We start from the raw sequence: 14662 nt of genomic DNA on the forward strand, positions 1-14662 counted from the left end.
AAGGGTTTAACTGCCATGAGACTCCTAACAACGTACTAAACATCAGATTTCGATGTTACACAAACACTCCAAACATAGCCTGCCAAGATGGGTCTTCCCTTACTCCATCAGAACCAGCTATCAAGTGTGTCTCTGTGGTAGAGGCTCTATCCTCCTTGTCCACTACCCCAAGTCACTATCAATGCTTTCCTTGTCAAATCTAGAGAGGATGCTCTCTAGCTATCCCACAGTCAGTGCCTGGTGCTTCCTCCCTGCTGGCATCTGTATAGAGTTTCCATCCACTCCAGATCTGACAAATTTGACTGGTTGCTTCTCTGGTTGAGCCACTGTGTGGGAGTAATGCCAAGCCCTTACCATCCCTAGAACATGTCTATTCTACATATTAGACATTATGCTTTGTTCTTCCTAGCCAGCTCAGCCATCACCTCCCTCAGGAAAAAGCCTTTCCTGTTAGGGAGGTACCCTCAAGTACTCCCACAGCAGCCCCCAATACATCACAAGCTCTTGTACTCACTTTCTTAAGATATTTAGTCATCTTATTGTTCTATCAGGCTATAAACACCTTTCGGCTGCACCCTATACATGTTATCTCTATTCCCCCAGACTAGGTACAATGAAAAGAAGCCTTCTAGGTGACCTAATTTCACTCCTGGAACAGGGAACACTCCCTGACAAGTGAAGGAGTGTATTTGAGAGGCTGCTTGTCAGGTCCAAGCCTGCCCCCTTTCTCTTGCTAAACACATGTCTACCTGGCAGTCTGGCACTGAGGGCTGGGGGTGGGGCATAAGCCGATATAGCATTCTCATCACCCTAACAGAGGAGACAAAAGACAGCAGCAAGAGGGTGCTGAAAAGCCACATGGGAAACTTGAGTCACTACCTCAAGCTGATGAGAGACCCAAGCTCTAGCCTCTACCCCAAACCTTAGGGACCTGGCAAGACAGATTAGGCCCTTCCCAGCGTGTTGGCCAGCATTTGCCAGCCCAAGAAACCAGTCTTCTGGAACATTTTACTGCTTTCCCATTTAATAGTCTCTCAAGCACTCTCTCCATTGTTCTCTATATGGCATTTGTCAGGCCCCTAAAACTGAGTAAGGCATATAGTAAATAGGAACAAGCTTCAGAACTGCCGTACTCTCATCCAAAAACGTAATAGCCTACAGAAATCAGAAATGGCCACTTCATGGCCTCTATTCCTACATAGAAAGCATCGATCTGTTTTCTCTCCTGAAGACTTGCCCAGATTAACTATTTATACCTATTCACTTAAAAAGCATAGGTGAGGCTGGATGGTGGTGGAACATACCTGTAATCCTAGCACTCTTGAGTTCAAGGTCAGCCTGGTCTACAGAGCTAGTTCCACAACAAGCAGGGCTACACAGACAAACCCTGACTTGAAATACAAACAAACAAAACAAAAACTAACAAAGCATAGGTGAAAACCTAAGAGTCAAAGAAAGTTCCTAACGATCTAGAGTAGTCACCGACACAATAGCTCAGGGTTCATATTAACTGAACCCAAGCATAAATACAAAGCCCAGAAAACAAAACTTAACAGAATACAGATGTGTCCTTGGCAGACAAATACCTGAACTCAACTTGGCACTTCTGGTAAAAATGTTCTTGGATGCTAAGCAGAGCTATCATGCTTTTATAAAAAGGCTGAGTACATAAGAGAAGGCAAGAGAAACTGAATCTCTCTCCCTGGCCTCTAAGAAACAGGTCAAGCACATTAAGTAAAGAGATAGGCTTCACTTCGCAGGCACTTTTTACCTATGTGCCCCAGTGAGGAAAAAATAGGAACAAGAGGTGGGAGAAAGAGCATGTCCCAAATGAAAGGGTCCATGATGTGGTCCAAAACAGCCTCAGCTGAGAAGCCACCCCTGCAGACATAAGTTGTATACACTAGCTTGTCTATACTTCTGTCCCATGCCAAGTAGGACTTTGGTGTCACAGTGCCACCTGCTGACTCCATGCTGTCACAGTCTATGTCACACTGTCTACAGTGTGGCCATAGACTTCGGACTCTCTGTGAATATACTTCAACTATTGGAAGAAAAGATGAGGTGGCTACTTTGTCAAGGACCCACAACTAGGAGATGCACAGGCAAGACTTCGGGTAATACAAAGTGGTAGTACCAGAGGTTCCATTACCCTGCCCTCTCAACCTAAAGCACCAGTAGTCATTAAAATAAGGAAGAGGCAGATATGCCCAAGAAAAGGGGTTATAAACACTCAAGGTTATCCAAAGGGATCTACATGACAGAGAGTAGAGCAGAGACTCCTGGTATCACAGCAGCAAGGGTCTATGTCAAGTCTTTATGCCCAAAGAGACATGTCAGAAAGACCCCATGACCAGGACACAGTAAACAAACTAGATAGAACAAGGATAGTAAGTAGAACAGGAGAAGAGGCTTCTGTCAGTGGACACAAAGGGTAACAGTGACTCTTCTGCCGTAGTGGTCCTAAGGGTACAGGAAGAGAGGCTTAGAGAAGAGTTACCCACGGGCTATGTCATGGGTACAGTTTCAAATTTGAAAAGGAGAGTTCTAGAGGCTACCAAGGAAGAATATGAAAGTTTGTTAACACTACTTAAGATAGTGATATGGCAACTATGTAATTCTGTGCTCTGCCCATTAAGCAAAAACAAAAGAGAGCAGGGGAAACACAGATATCACAAAAAGGACCAGGAAGCCCAAACAAGGTCAGATTAGCTAAGGCATAGGAAAAATAACAACCAAGAGACATTTTATACTAAAAAAGAGACTGTTTATATTAAAAAATAGGGCTAAAAGGCTTTATATGTTCACCAGTTAAAATTGTTAGACACACAATGCTGGAGAGATAGAGCAGCATTCACAAAAAACTAGCATGAAAATTCAAGTTAGTAGCTGAAAGGTGGTAGCCCACACCTTTAATCCCAGCACTTGAGAGACAGAGGCTCCAGGATCTCTGAGTTTGTGGCCAGACTGATCTATAGAGGTAGTTCTAGGACAGCCAGGGCTACACAGAGAAACCCTGTCTCAAAAATATCCAAAAAATAAATAAACCTGGGGTTTTGCTCTCAAAACCAAGAGTCTTGTGTATAAGAGGCAATCTTGCTACCAGTAAGCCATGGCACTGTGGTTGTGAGCTTTAAGACCCTCATTCTAGCTGCTTGGGAGTCAATAGTCTCATAGCAGCCTTCAGATGAAGATGTTAGAATTCCTCCTGCACCATGCCTGCCTAGATGCTGCCATGCTCCCACCTTGATGATAATGGACTGAATGTTTAAACCTGTATTAAGCCTCAAAATAAATGTTGTCCTTATAAGAGTTGCCTTGGTCATGGTGTCTGTTCACAGCAATAAAACCCTAACTAAGACACCATGTATGTGGTCAAACTATTCAAAATGTGAAACCTCAACAATTGCGGTGGGTGACAAGCTCTGGGAGTCAAATATGCTTTTGAATGTCAATTTCTTACTTGCACAAGTATAAAGCTTTATTTATGTACTTTGTCTATAGAATGCTTAATGAGTAATAAACAGGGTTAGAGTGGTGGCTCAGTGGGTTAAGAGCACTTGCTATGTAAGCATGAGGACTTCAATTCAGATGCTAGCTCCCAAGTTTAAAACAGGCCATGGCTACATGCACCTGTAATCCTAGGACTTACTCTGGAGGACAGACAGGAGGACTTCAAGGGCTTGCTTGCCACTAACATTGAATGCCAGCCTAGTTTCAGGCTCAGTTAGAGAACCTATCTCAAGAGAAAATAATATGAAAAGTGACAAGGCCAGATACCTGATCTCCTTTCTCTGGCTTACACATCCCTTACACATAGACATACACATTTACAAACACACAGACACAGACACAGACACAGACACAAATGCGTGCACATATTCATTTTCTCTCTCTCTCTCTCTCTCTCTCTCTCTCTCTCTCTCTCTCTCTGCACACTCACACAGTGGATGTAACATTTTAGAGAACTTATTTTCCTATTTTTGTTGATTTAAAGCCTTATTTGGGTAAAACAAAGGCTACGTGCAGTTAAGATTTTATTTCATATGAAAAGGACCCTGGGTTCAATTTCTATCACTACAAAATAAGGGTTTCTGATTCTCTAATAATACACTACCATATTAATTTCTGATCTTCAGATATATGAAAGGTGGTAAGATATTACAGTCACTAAACACAAATCTTTTTTTTTTCTTTTCTGTTTTTTTGGAGCTGGGGACCGAACCCAGGGCCTTGCACTTGCTAGGCAAACGCTCTACCACTGAGCTAAATCCCCAACCCCAACACAAATCTTACAAGACTAACACAAACATGGAAGTGGAGCTTAGCTCACAACTCTACCAACACCTGCCTACCAAAACAAAAAACAAACAACAACAACAACAAAAACAACAGGAAAAAAGAGCATTCCTCTATGATCTGTGGCTGAATGTGAGCTAAACTCATTCATCCAGTCCTAATAGCTTCAAGGAATATTCACTACAAGGAATACAGTATCTGAGCCAAGTCAGACATGGGCTCTAGGTATGGCAGTCATTCCTGAGTGCCCTCTATTTACAAAGGCCCACCTAATATACAGGATTGTTAAAGTCCCTCCTGGTTTCAGCTAGAACCCCCGCAAAAAAACCCACACATACACCATACACACAGTCCTGCAGCTGAGAAATATCCTAGATAAGCCCTTGTTTAACAAATGAGAAGCCCTGCGTGGGGGTGGTGAGAGAGGAAGGCTAGTTATTTAGTCACACAGCTTCTAAGAGAGAAACATGGGTATGGGAACACAAGCCCCCTGACCTCCTTCCTAATTCCTGTTCTACTACCCATACAAGTAGACAGCCCAAAACAACAGGAAGTGTCTGCTGTCCAGATATGCTTCCATAGAACATAAACATCTCTCTGCTCTAACTCAAACATGGTACACTAAGGGTATTTTTCAGTATGTTATCTCCCATTCTATATTATTTGTCTTTCTGTGAAGTAACCCTGCAATGTCCTACATACAGTAATGCTCCATAGTTTACTAAAAGCTCCACAAAAAGTTTTCATAACACAGTAAGATTTGAAACAATAAAGAGATATTACTCTTGATAGTCCACATGAATCCACATACATAACTACCATTCATTAAAAATATATAAGACGCTCTCCTTAAGATTTTAATAAAGTTTGGTCACAACAAGGAAGAAAAATATATAAGAGGAGTTTGTGAAATGCCTCAATGTTTAAAAAGTATTTGCAATAAATGAGGACATATGTTCAGATCTCCAGTACTTATGTAAAGACCAGGGGTGGTGGCACATAGCTATAACCCCAGTGCAGGGTTGGTGGAAGAAGGATAAAGGCAGAACCCTAAAATTCTCTGGTCAGCCAGACTATCTAAAACAGTGAGGTCCAGATTCAGTGAAGAGACTCAATCTCGCCCCCCCCACCCCCACCCCAAAAAGGAGAACAGAGGAAGATACTGATACTACCATTAACCTCTAGCCTTCATAGTTACACACACACATGCACATGAACATATATTCATCATATACAAAGAAATACACACATGATGGTATACAGCTATATAATCCCAGTTTTTGGCCCAGAACTGAAGAGGCAGAAGCAGGTTAATCTGAGTTTACAGTCTGGCCTATATAGTTTCAGATCAGCCAGGGCTACATAGTAAAATCTTATCTCTTTAAAAAAAGAAAAAGGTACCTAAGTTTGGAGGGGCTTATATACAAGAGGACATGTAGACCAAAAACAAAGGTATAAAAGCTATTAGCCTATTATTTTACTATTAGGGCCAACCAACAGTGTTTGTTGGCAGATTCAAGAACTTACTTCTAAAAGAAAGCAGGAAGACTACTGGCAGTCTGAAGCTACTCTAGCTCAAATACGTAAACAATTAATTCACAGTTCAGAAACATCCCTAATATTACCTGTAGCTATTTCTAAGAATAAGACTACAAGGGAGGTAGACATTTCTCTAGCCATTGTGCTTCTTTTTATAAAATGATGTCAAGAGCCTTGCATATGCTAGGCTCTTAACTCTAAACATATCCACAGCCTGAAACTTCTGAATGTCTTCCCTTCAATATTCAAATATTCTCATTCTCATTCTCTCTCTCTCTCTCTCTCTCTCTCTCTCTCTCTCTCTCTCTCTCTCTCTCTCCCCCCCCCCACCTCTGTCCCCCTCCCCGCATGTGTATGTATAAAATTGTGTCCATGCACACCAGTAAAGGCCAAGGAAGGACATGTAATGTCCTGCCCTATCACACTATCATGTCTCCCCTTGAGACAAAGTCTTTCAATGAACTTGGAGCTAGGTTAGCAGTCAGCAAGCCCCAGTGAGCCTCCTGTCTCTGCTGGCTCACAGCAATTTAGTTAAGCCCACTTAACTGACATGCTTAGCTCTTTACATAATGATCTGAACTCAGGTCCTCATACTTGAAAAAGAAAGGATCAAAGTTCCTGAGGGTTACAACCACTATCACAGAATCTGACCTTTAGACCATTGATGTGTATGTATTTCTAGCAAAATTCCAGAAACATAGATCTGAGCAACTGATGAACCTACACCAATCCTTGGGACTGCTGCGTCTTTTTACAAGATGTGGCACAAGACACCCCCTTGTGACTAGATAGAGCCACAGGAGGGTGTTACAGGCACAACAAGGCAGCTGGCACAGCTCACAAAGGCTGCTTAAGTAATCTGAGCAAGATGTTAAATCAGCCATTTGTCTTGCCTTATATGCTTGTCAAAGGAAAAGAAATAAACAGCAGTTATCACCAGATATAGAATTAGGACTGTAGGAACAGATTGCATGTTGTGCCCTAATAGAACTCTAGTATTCCACCCCAAGTATTACTATGGGAATATTGGATGATAAAAAATCTACTTTTATCTGAAGCTACCCATTTAGATTAGAAAAAACTACATTTGTCAACTTAAAGATAGTCCTACTGTTTGATCACTTTTGTAGAATACACAAGTCCTTGGGTTTCACCCTCAGCAAAAGAGGGGAAAACAGAACTGTGTGCCCAAAAGTCAAGTTTTACTACACATTCATGTACTAACAGAACAATATACCATATGACAAGGCTCTGCTGAAATTATAATTTAACTTTTACCTATAGTAAATACACAGATGAAACAGAAAAGGAGACTGTACATTAGAACTGCAGAATTCACAGTGAAGGGTTTAGCAGAAGTTTTTACAGATCTCAAAAAGCTACTTAAAAACAAACAAATGGGGTTGGGGATTTAGCTCAGTGGTAGAGCGCTTGCGCAAGGCCCTGGGTTCGGGCCCAGCTCTGAAAAAAAGAAAAAAAAGAAAAAAAGAAAAAACAAAAAAACAAATGATCAAAAAACAAAAAAATATAGAGCTGGAGGCTATGGATTAGTGACAGGGTAAATACCCAGTGTGTAAGAGGCTCTGGGTTCAATCCCCAGCACTGAAAAAAAAATTGAAAACACAGATCTCAACCTCCAAAGCTTTCCACTAAGAGGGAGAAATACTCAATGTATATTTTGCTTACAAGCAAGTATATGATGAAAATACACAAAAGATAAATCACAATGGGCACATTTATCAACAATAGTCTTTCCTTAAGAAGAAGCTTAAAGGGCTGGAGAGATGGGTCAGTGGTTAAGAGCACCGACTGCTCTTCCGGGGGTCCTGAGTTCAATTCCCAGCAACCACATGGTGGCTCACAACCATCTGTAAAGAGATCCGATGCCCTCTTCTGGTGTGTCTGAAGACAGCTACAGTGTACTTATATATAATAAATGAATAAATCTTTAAAAAAAAAGAAGCTTAAAGATACCTGAAATGATACTGTAATCACAGGAGATAACAACTCCATGTGTGCTACAGCCCCTGAAAATCTTGTAACGAGGTAAAATGTAGGGGTTAGAAAATGGCAATTCCAGTTGGGAATTTAGCTCAGTGGTAGAGTGCTTGCCTAGCAATCACAAGGCCCTGGGTTCGGTCCCCAGCTCCGGAAAAAAAAAAAAAAGAAAATGGCAATTCTGATGATTCTGACCTTACACAGCCTTGGGCTGATTCTGTTTGTATCTTGGTTTTAACAAAAAGTTTAAAATGTGAAAGAAGGAAGGAAGGAAGGAAGGAAGGAAGGAAGGAAAGAAAGAAAGAAATAAATTAAATTTTGTACAACTATACCATGGGTTGTATTTATACTGTGTTATTATAAGTCAAAAAATTAAATTTAAAAGCAGCCTACCTGTGCAGTGTTTATAAAGTTTATAGTAAGGTATTCCTTCACTGTTGTTGTAAAAATAAAAAAATAAAAAAAGTATGATGTCTTTTTCCCCCGATAGGTCCGCACCGCGGTGTCCCAAGATATCTGCTAGATATCTGGGCGGAAACACATCCCATCTGGCCAACCAATGATGGGCAAGAATCCACTAGTAATCCTAAGAGTTGAGAGAAAGTTTTTATTTTCTAAGTAAGAGGAGGCCTCCAGCGCCATGTTAAGTCATGTGATATCGCAAGAATTCAAACAAAGAAAGGGGAAGCCACCTGGGCTGGCAGGCTGTAGGTCCCCAGCCATAAGTAATGGCAACTCAGAGAGTTAGAGATTAAAAGCTGCTTTTTTTTTTTTTTTTGGTTCTTTTTTTCGGAGCTGGGGACCGAACCCAGGGCCTTGCGCTTCCTAGGTAAGCGCTCTACCGCTGAGCTAAATCCCCAGCCGTAAAAGCTGCTTTTAAAGAAAGTTGTTTAGAAAGTCTTTCAGGATACTCACATTCTTTTTAACGTGGTCTCCACGGGAATTTTGGGTTGAAATCCTAGTTAGACAGCTACTTCTTAATTACAGATATTATTAAAAGGTGATTGCGTTTGTTTTTAGAAAGAAGAGAGTAAAGAGATTACCTGAATCAGGTAGGGATTTTCATCCACGGTTCAGAACTTAGACAGGGAAAAATTAGTCACTACCTCCAAGTAGAGAGTTGTTATAAATGTCTGTAACACCAGGGAGAGTGAATGCAGGCATATATCATAGAAGTTATTAAGGTTAAATAAAAATTGTGGCTCCAGGTAGAGAGCTTAACAGATTTGAGATATTTTGGGCTAAAGTCCTGGTTTAATATGTTGCTTATTGATATTGGAATTGATAGAAAGTATTTGGTTTGTCTCATGAGTTACCCTGCTAAAGGCCATATGACTCGTTGATGCCGGCTAGCGAGGGTTTGTGGTTACTTTTGATATTTACCACAACAGGAAGCTCAAAGTTCTTAACATGGGCTCCACGGGAATTTTGGGTTCATTTCCTGCTATCATAGAGTACAAAAGCCTATCAGGCTCATTGTTTAGCTTGCTTCCTTTTTTAAAAAAATTGTTTTCTCTTCATAATGGGTGTGACTTTGAGTTTTATGGTTATATTATTACTCTGGGAGAGAGTGCAAGATACAAGCTTTTCTGGTTTCAGACTAAGGAACACAGTATTTTGGGAGAAAGATTTTGTCTTTGTGTTTTTAAAAAGTGTGATTACGCTCTGGAAACCTCACAGAGTCATACTGATCAGATTCGATAGAGGTAGACCGCCTGAAAATTTTATTCAGGAGAATCAAACAATCAAACAATCTAAACTTTTGTCTTGAGAATTGTATTTTACAGAGTGTGCCTACTTGGATTCCTGGTCTCAAGGACTTTCAGCTGGGTCCAGTCAGGACACATTGGCTACAGCATTTGCTTCATTCTTCCTACTCCCTAACCCCAAGGATATCTCAACACCCATGTACAGCTTGAAGAAGTTATGGAGGAGTCGTCGCCCCAATTCCCTGGACTTTGGGGGGCTGAAAGTGGTTATTCTAAAATTGTTTTTATGAGGAATTTAGAAATGGTTGTAATTTAACAGGGAGGAATTAGGTAGATTGAGTTATACAGTCATAATCTCATTTGTTAACAAAGCTAAAATCATATCTTTGCTTTGGTATAGAATTTATTTGTTAAAAGTTTAAAAGTACAAGGTTTAGAGCCAGTCCTTCTATTGATGTCATTACAAACTTCTGAGTTGATTACACATGTGAGTTAAGGGCCAAATAGCAAATTCACAGCTCTGACTTTGTGAGAGTACTTTCAAGACAATAGTAAATATAAAGACAAACAGTCCAGATTGTCTTAGATAGATGGTTTTCAAAAACGTCAGAAACCCACAAAATTTGAGATTTAAGGTTATTTATCTTTTGTTGAGACATATCTGCTCCTAACAGTTCCCCTTTGGTGGATTTAATGAAGAATTTGAACATCTCTACCTCCAGGTGAGGCAGTACTTTGTGGCTAGGCAGCCACTGGACAAAACTGCCTGTTTCATCTGCAGACTAATACTGTCCAGAAAAGGACAAATTATGCAGAGTAGTTGACTGATAAACTCTGCCAAGACAGGGTGATCAGTCCTTCAAAATCTGCATTTCAAGAGTCTGTCAGTTGATTTTGGGCCAGAAGGCTGAAGACTTGTGCTCACATGTTGCTTGCTAACAGGGGACTGTGCTAGGGGAGTTTTGTCTCTACAACCTGTCAGTTCTGGAAGCCGTGTTAGGCTTCCTATGTATATAGATATTTGGTCATTCCCAGATTTCTGACGGGGTTGAAGACATTATAGTCTCATAGCCTATCAGGCTGTTTAACTCTAAATATACCTATTTTATTGGACAGTTATCAGATAGTATACAAGCTAGCCAAGATATAATACAGATTGTAAGCCTTTCTTAAGCTGGAATGGATAACTAAATGTTCTGTTTAACAGATATAGTGATGGACTGGGTGTTGAGAATATCATATGCTTTATAAATTGTAGAATGGTAATAATTGTACTCAATTTATATATAAGTGAAAAGGCTTTTTATCTGGACAAAAGGGGGGAAATGTTGTGGTTTGCCCTGAAATTATCTGTATTTTGATGCTAATTCCACTGCCCCAAGGACAGCTGCCTAGTCACATACTCAGGAATCAGGTGACCTCACCAGAACCTCCCCATTGAATTTATAAAGTACAGGTGAGGGGCAGGTACAGGATAGAAGGAGGCCTGTCATTGGAGGAGAAGGAAGGATGGGCGGGAGAGAAGTTTGAAGGAAGAGGAGGAGACTAGAAGAGAGAAAGGAGAGACAGGAGGAAGAGAGAGGGTGAGAAACCATGGCAGGTGATGTTAAGATTCTGCTCTGTGTATTTACAGGTTGTTATCAATGTTCCTAAGGGATGGATGGTACCAGGCTTTGTATGTTTAAGTGGGAAATTATATCTTATCAACTGGGTCTAAGATTATTGTGTTGTGTGTTCTTTTATGTGAGGCTTTGAGTGTAGGAAAGTGTGTGGATGGGATGTGTTTCTGCCCAGATATCTAGCAGATATCTTGGGACACCACGGTGCGGACCTAGGGGGCGGGGACAGCCATACTTTTTTTATTTTTATATTTTTACAACAACACTTCACACTCACTTCTCAGCCCCTCTTGCCACCTCACCCAAAGCAATGGCCTATACTGCAAGCTATACGTTCATTCATGCCCATAAAGACACACTGAGTTTTAGTTTTGTGTACCTTTCTTTCATTAATTTCTTAAAGTGTACTTAGTTTATTTATTTCCGTTGATATGTATATGCACCATATGCATACCTAGTGCCCACAGAGGTGAAAGAGAGTATCAGGCTGGAGAGATAGCTCAGTAGTTTTAAGAATAGTGTCTGTTTTTCCAGAGAACTTGGATCTAATTCTCAGCATCCACATGATAGCTTGCAACAATCTATAAACAGGCATGCATATAGCACAGAAAGACACATAAAGAGAAGACACTCATACAAAGTAAGTAAGTAAATGAATAAATATAGTCAATCTTGGTGGTGCATGCATGCCTTTATTCTTAGCACTTGGGAGGCAGAGGCAGGCTGATCCCTGTGAGTTCAGAGTCTTGCATAGCCTGTTTGGTCTATACAAGGAATTCCAGGATGGGCCAGAGCTACATAGTGAGACTCTGTCTTGGAGGTAGAAAAAAATGAGGCTGTCAGATTGTCTGGAACTGGTATGTGGGTGTTGGGAATCGAACCTCTTCCATCCTCTGCAAAAATGAGTGTTTTTAACTGCTGAGCACTTTTTTTCTGTTTTGTTTGTTTGTTTTGTTGTTAGTGGTGGTTTCTTTGTTTTTAATACTGAGGACAGACTAACCTACAGGTTCCTTCCTCGCCTACAAGCTTTTTGCCACTAATTCCACTAAGCTGTAACACGCCCCACTCCCCCCAAGTTTTTGTGTTCTATTTAACTCAATCTTCCTTGTCCCTGATGAATCCTACATGCACATTTATAAATGTTTTCCCATTAAAAATTCAAGTCTCACATTCTAGCCACCCAATCAGTGGGGCCATCTAGAGAGTTGGGATTCTGAAAGATCATCATCTACTTGCTATTTCTGTTAGTATCTTCTTGCCACATCTGCACATCATCCCCTTATCTGCACAGAATATGCCAAGGGTAGACAGAAAGCCTCATATGGCCTCTACCTGAATGGCACTGATCTGCATAGTAGCATGGATGTCAATTAGGAGTATACTTAAGTACACTGGTTAGGCCAGCACCTTGACCACACTTTAGCATTGGATCCATGAGAACATTTAGCCTGTGAACACTGCTGAGAAATTTATGTTTGATCTCTAGAAGGGAGAAATATAACTTAAAGAAGTCTTCGGTAATTCAGTTCCCTTCTTTCTCAAAAGCATACAAACCTTTCTAGAATATGACTTCAGATTGAACTCAAATCTTCCCATTCTAGTTATTTCCCATCCACCCTCTCTACTTGGCAACTGGGAAGTAAACATGTTTGTTGCCTTCCAACATTTATCCCATTCTGCAGCTCCTCAAGCATCAGCAGCAATTCCATCACTAACTGATCTTATAGTTTCTGGATATAATTTCATCATGCCTAAATGAAGTTAAATTGTTTAGAGAAGCTTGGCATTTTGATAGAGCCTTATAAGGTTTCATTCTGTCCTCCAACTCTTTACTTAACATAGCCATGTAAAGTCTGCTTTCTGCCCAGTTCTTTTCATGAAGAATTAACAGCAGGTTTTCAGTCTCCATACTCTGTGTGTGTACATTAGAGATGTCACCTACGGACTTGTGCATACAAGGCACTCTGTCACTGAGCTACATATACCCACTAGCCCCATACCCACCATATTTTTTTAAAAAACTACGTATTTAGGGTATGTGTCAACCTCTCCCAACATTCTCAGTTCCTGACTCTCCTAAATTTGAAGATGCTAAGCTTTAAGGTGATCAAACATACTGCTTTAAGCCAAGCAGGCTGATCACCTCTCAGCTACTCAGAAAGCTGAAACAGAGAAATGGTAAATCTGAAAACCAGCCCAGGCAACTTGGTGAAACCCCATTTCAAAAGCAAAAAGGTCTAGAGATGTGGTTTGGTGGCTAGGAGTACCTGCTCTTACAGAGGACATGGATATAATTCCCAGCACCTATATAGTGTCTCGCAACCATCCATAACCCCAGTATTAGAGGACCTAACCAGAGGCATACATGTAGTGCACATACATGCATGCAGGCTAAACATTCATATACATAAAATAAGTAAATCTAAAAAGAAAGATGTTCTGTAAAGCAAAGGATATAGCTCAGTAGTACAATGCATGCCTAGCATGCAAGGGGCCTTGGGTTCAAGTCCTGGTACCACAAAAATATTTAACACTTACATGGAAATAAACATAAGGAATGTATAGATATAATCTTTAAAATATCTTAGAGTTGAAAGTGAAGGTAGTACCAAAGCATAATGTAGTTTGCATTTGTGGAGCTCTAAGTTGTACAGACATACAGTGATGACTCAGTAATACACACAGTAATACACTAAGGAAATACAAAAGTAAGTGGACACGCACACACCCTTAATTGCCTCCACATTTTCCTCTCAAACAGGATCCAGAAAATCCAAGATTCTCTGACCTCACTGTTTTATGGAAAGCTAAAATCTGGACAGGTATTCATACTAATGCATAGTGAAGCATAACATGTCAGATGATTAAGAGGGTAAAAATTCCCTTAAACAGTAAATCTTGAGTCTTTTGACCCAAAGCCAGGTGGAAATTATAATATTTGAACCTAACATGAGAATCCATACATTCAGGGTATCATTGTCTGAATAGTCTCTAAAATTCATGTGTTGAGCTAAATCTCCTTTGTGGTGATAATAAGAGGTAGAGCCTACTGGGAAATCATTAAGCTTTGAGGGGTTCTGTCCTCATAAATGAATTAGTATCTTATAAAGGTCCACAGGAAACTAGCACAGGCTTTTTATGCTGTTACCATGTAAGAACAGTGTTCTTCCCCTCCAGAATAATGCAGTATCAAGGTACCATTTCAGAAGCAGAAAACAACCCTCACTAGACACCAAGCCTGTCCAAGCCTTGACATGAACAAATGGACTAAGATAATTGGTCCTGAACTACAGAACAAACAACATTTTAGGTTTGTTTTGTTCTGTTGTTCTAAGGAACAAACCCAAGGTCTTGCATACAACAGCAAGTACTGGTCTATATTCCCAGCCTATTACTGATACCTTCTTAATACTGTCACAGAGCCTGAGCATGTCTGCCTATTTCTCTGCTAGGCCCTTGGATGAAAATGGAAGCAGAAAACAGGGCTTTGACTCTAAT

General features: G+C 40.5%; 1 protein-coding gene across 5 annotated transcripts in view; it reads right to left on the bottom strand.

Annotated features, from left to right (window-relative positions):
• The window catches only part of Bcap31 (B-cell receptor-associated protein 31), a 32092-nt gene that overhangs the window by 6272 nt on the left and 11158 nt on the right, over positions 1 to 14662 (bottom strand). The window lies entirely within an intron of this gene.

The sequence above is a fragment of the Rattus norvegicus genome, chromosome X, assembly GCF_036323735.1.
Source record: "Rattus norvegicus strain BN/NHsdMcwi chromosome X, GRCr8, whole genome shotgun sequence".
NCBI lineage: Eukaryota > Metazoa > Chordata > Mammalia > Rodentia > Muridae > Rattus > Rattus norvegicus.